The sequence below is a fragment of the Apium graveolens genome, chromosome 6 (assembly GCF_009905375.1).
Source record: "Apium graveolens cultivar Ventura chromosome 6, ASM990537v1, whole genome shotgun sequence".
Classification (NCBI taxonomy): Eukaryota; Viridiplantae; Streptophyta; class Magnoliopsida; order Apiales; family Apiaceae; genus Apium; species Apium graveolens.
The window spans coordinates 253,148,499-253,153,576 of NC_133652.1; the positions used below are offsets into that span (position 1 = coordinate 253,148,499).

General features: G+C 34.7%; 1 non-coding gene across 1 annotated transcript; it reads right to left on the bottom strand.

Moving 5' to 3' along the window:
* Positions 1-4,748: 4,748 nt before the first annotated feature.
* LOC141669473 (small nucleolar RNA R71) lies at positions 4,749-4,855 on the bottom strand. Its single transcript, XR_012553757.1, has one exon. It is a non-coding gene; the product is annotated as a small nucleolar RNA R71 (small nucleolar RNA).
* Between the last annotated feature and the right edge of the window lie 223 nt (positions 4,856-5,078).

Below are 5,078 nucleotides of genomic sequence, written 5' to 3' on the forward strand. Positions count from 1 at the left end.
GAATACAGTGTATAGCACAATCAAATCGAATTCTAATAACACAAGTAACAGAAAACAAACTTTATTCAAATAATAAACTCTGTTACAGTATGGAACTGTCCTCTCTCAGTGATGAACAAATATCACGAGAGCTGCTAGGGTTACAATGAATAATCTTCTCGATAATGATAACACTTATAGTGTAAACCCTATGTCTGTGTTTATACTACACAGTTACAAGATAATCACTAATTGATATGGAATATAATTCTGCTTCCTAAAATATATCAATCAGATATCTTTTCTTCCAAGTATCCTATTCTTCATAGAATTCCTTCTTCATGCATATCTCTTCTTACATTTGTCTTGATCTTCTTTTCCTTTCAATCAGCCGCCTTCCTTATCAGAACGTTTCCTTTAAGTCCTGATATTATCTTCTGATAGATATCTCCTGAACCTTAAGTACTGATGACTTAAGTTCTGACTTCAGTATAAGTGCTGATTTCAGTTAAGTACTGATTTGTCCGGTTTAAGTAAGATCTGAAAACTAAACATAAATATATAGACGTGACATTATCAAAAATATCTAACACCGTGTTAGCAATACGTGATGATAAAAGAGGATTTTGTGTAAAGTATAATGATGCATCCAAGCGATTTAAGGACCATGGCATAAGGTGTTCTAATCATGACTTAGAATAACATCCCGAACACGAGAACACATCCCGAACAAATAAGCCCTCTTGGAAACATCCATCTCTAGACCATATTATTTTAAAAGTGAGAAAGCAAGTCACGAAAACCATATTAACAATAAGAGAAAAAAATGAATTTCTAAATACCGAGAGAGAGACGCCGAGGGAGAGGAAGACGGAGGAGGGAGAGAGGCATACTCAAACTTATGCTTCAATAAACCCTAATTTGTCGCTTTCTTTTTTTTTTGTTAAAATTTCAACCACCCGCTCCCAATTTCCATCTCCCGCCCCCTTTCATCTCTTGGCCCAAGTTCTAATCAAAATAAACAGCCCGATCCAATCTTTTCATTTGAAATTTAAATAATTAATTTATCTTTCTTTAAATAAATATTTTTTTAAATATTTTTTTATGAAAAATGAAGAAATTCAAAAATATAAATATTATTAATAAATCCACTAACGACTTGTTAAGTTTTGAAAAAATGTTTAATTTAACAATATATAAATCACTCCACTAATATTATAACTTTTAAAAATAAATAAAATATATATTTCAATTATTAATTCATTCCCATGTAAATAATTATTATTTAGTTAAATAATATATATATATATATGTTATATTGATAACACATTATAACTATACGGCAACATCAAAAAAGAGGGGTTGCGATCATATTTGTTTATAAGGCTTATAATGTTTTCTTTGCAACCCTAGGAAGAAAGGTTACAGTAGGCCATCTATGGCGTAGTGATTCTCCATTCCATACTTGTATAGATGAACGTATGAATGAGATATTAAAAAAATGTATGACTATAAAAAGCGGAGAAATAATGACCCTATCATACACACATGGACCACAAAAAATTCATTATTTTTAAAATTAGTTTGTTGGAATTTCCTTAAAGTTTAAAAAAGCTTCCCAACTATCAAACAAGCCAAAATTAATTGAGATTTATCTGCAGGAGGGCAATGAGTCCAATTCACAAAATTTATTTAAATTTATAGTAATGATTTTGGATTTTAAAAAATATTTATCTAGAAAATAAGTTTTTAATAAAATATAAGCTATAACATAAATTTTATATTTCCATGCAAGGGTTAAAAATAGGTTTTTATAGTTACTTAGAAGTAAAAATAAGATAATGAAAACTACATTTCAAAGTTAATTCAACTAAGAATTTGGTACATGAGGTATTGTTTTAAAGTGTCTCGGCTATTAATAAAATTTTGAAATCGTACTAAGTATGGGTACACCTAACTACTGGGGGTCTGCCTTACTTGTTGAAGCCGTCTGATGGAAAACGACTTTCACGTTCGGCATAACAATTTTTTGATGAAAAAATGATTTCATTTAATTAAATATAGTATTTGACAAAATTCTAGCCATAAGATGTGTTTCCTTTTTTGCCCGCTTTTTACCAATAACTATTTTTAATGAAAGTTATTGGCAAACTATTCACCTAATATCCTTGAAAAATGTATTCACTATTTATTGAAAACATCCTATACATGTGAAAGAAATAAAGGGAGAAATGTTAGGTGAGTTTAAAGCAGTGACTCATTTTACATAAGTTTAATGACAAAGAAATATTGAATGTGCATATTTTGGGAAACACTCATGTATAGAAGATGCAGTTGATAAGTTATTCTCAGAAATTATTATCCATACTTGTACATAAATAAGGAAATAATTATGGAAACTTAAAATGTAGAAATTTCTATAATGACAAAATGTGAGTTAAACAACTTCCTTCAAAATAGGTTTAGACTTTCTACGTGATCCTGAACTATTTTCGGTGGAGTACTTTTAGCTCACTATGAGCTTGCTAACAAGAGTAAATTAACTTATTAATATATTTTGCAAAACAAAGCTAGTTCAACAACATATAATAATTGCGTGCTTGTTAGAATGACTAAGCTTACTCTTAATAGCTTGCTGAGAGCGTGATCATCAGTGACCCCATTTTATGACTACATAATTGATAAGTGGCATTTTATACCACTTAGAACGTCTTAAAATGGCTTAAATTGGTGTCTTGAAATCAAGTATTTTGTGTATTTGATGCGTTTTTCTAGTGTTTATGCATTTCAGGGTATTAGTTGCATTTCGGGGGAGGAATCATCAAGAATAAGCCTTGGCATGTGTTCACCATTGCGAGAGGAAAGAACGGGCAGATTACGGCGAAGAAACGGAGCAAATCAATTTTTCCAGTAGAGGTCTGAGCGCCCGCTCAGCATGCTGAGCGGCCGCGCAGCAAGCTGAGCGCCCGCTCAGCTATGCTGAGCGGCCGCGCAGGGTCGGGAAAAAAATATATTTTAGACTTCTACTTCTGTTTGGTTTCCACTTCTATGTAATCTGAGTTTTATGGGACTATTATATAAGTAGATTTGAGACGTTTTCAAGGGGATTGAAGAAGATTGTGTTTTACGCAAGAGCGAAGGAGATAAGGAAGAAGACCGATTTAGCACACCGCAACGAAGAGGAAGCATATTTCTTGTGATTCTTGTTTCGTTGTAACGTTGGATGCTAGTTTTCTTGCTTTGACTTATTTACTCTTGTGACGTACTCTGTTTTAATATAATTAGTTTAGTTATTTTCTTGTTTGTTTATCATGATTTCATATGAACCCATGATGGCGATAAGTTCTATTATGGGCTAATCGTGATCATGGGGTTGCAACGGATTTATTATGGAATTCTTTAGTTAATTGTTTAATACTTTAGTGTGTGATGATTGCATGATATCTAGTATTGGTTGTGCGTATTCGTCTTATGTGCGTCGCGAACATATAAGATAGGGTGTTAATCTCTTGTGAAGCGACGGTGGATCTTGAGATTTAGAACTTGCCATGCTAGCATAGGTTCATGTACGTTGTGCATGATTAGTGGGTAACTCTAACAGTTTTATTTGCCCTATGTAATCAAAAGGAATAACTTGTGCTTAAATCGTTGTGTTGTCAATTTCTGTAGACATATAGGAACTCAACATAATTGATGACTATTCAACTTCTATCTTAATTGTGGATGCTTGGTAGAATGGTATTAGTACAATGAAAGTTGGCTTTTATCAGTTTCGTGTTATTCGATTAATATCATCACTGTCACATGCTAAAGGTAATAACAATGGCTATAGAAGGAAGTAATAATGAAGTTGTGATCTCATGAGTGTTTTATATTGATAAATTGAAGTGTTAGTTAAGTGGTTAATTAAGTAGTTAATTATAGTTAATATTTAATCAACAATTTTAAGTGTTATTATCTTAACATTGAGAAGTAATCATACATTGGTGAGTGAGTTTAATTAGACAATAATTTAGTCTGAGTCTCTGGGAACGAACTAGAAAGTATTCTATATTACTTGCGAACGCGTATACTTGCGTGAATATTAGCGCGTGTTTTCGCCCTAACAAGTTTTTGGCGCCGCTGCCGGGGACTCGGCGTATTTGTTTAGTTTATGTACTTACCATCATTGGTCATTAGGACTCAGTGATTAGGACGTAGTAGTTATTACTTTTTCGGTTGTGTTTCAGGTACTTTAGCAAGCGTTTATGCAAACTCGTTCTCGTGCTCGCAAGAGGACTTTAGATACAGCTGAGGAGACAGACGAAGTTCTTGATATTCCGGAGAAGTTAGATTTTGAGGATTCGGATTCAGGAACTGAGCAGAAAGAACCAGTAAACATGGGAGATCGTATTGTTCAAGCTGATCCAGCTCTTATGGATTTTTCTCGGCCTAAAATTGATGACATTCAGTCAAGCATCCTTCATCCGGCTATTCAAGCTAACACCTTTGAAATCAAGCCGGGCACTATTCAGATGGTGCAGAATTCTGTTTCTTTTGGAGGAGCGGCAACTGAAGACCCCAACATGCACATAAGGAATTTTGTCGAGATCTGCAGCACTTTTAAGTATAATGGCGTGACTGATGAGGCTATCAAGTTGAGGCTTTTCCCATTCTCACTGAGGGACAAGGCTAAAGACTGGTTACATTCTGAACCAGCTGGGTCCATCACTACGTGGCAAGATCTTGCGCAAAAGTTTCTGGTGAAGTTTTATATGGCAAAGACTGCTGCTATGAGGAGTGCTCTTACTCAGTTTGCGCAGCAACCTACAGAATCTATGTGCGAGGCTTGGGAACGCTACAAGGAAATGTTGAGAAAATGTCCACATCATGGAATGCCGGATTGGATGGTGATCACTGGTTTTATAATGGTTTGGGGGCCCAATCTCGGCCCATGCTCGATGCAGCAGCTGGAGGCGCCTTATGGGCTAAAAGCTATACTGAGGCGTAATCTTATAGAGACGATGGCTGCAAATGAGCATCAAAACCCAACTCAGAGGATGACGTCAGGCAAGGTAGCAGGTATTCTGGAAGTTGATGCAGCCACCGCTATTGCAGCC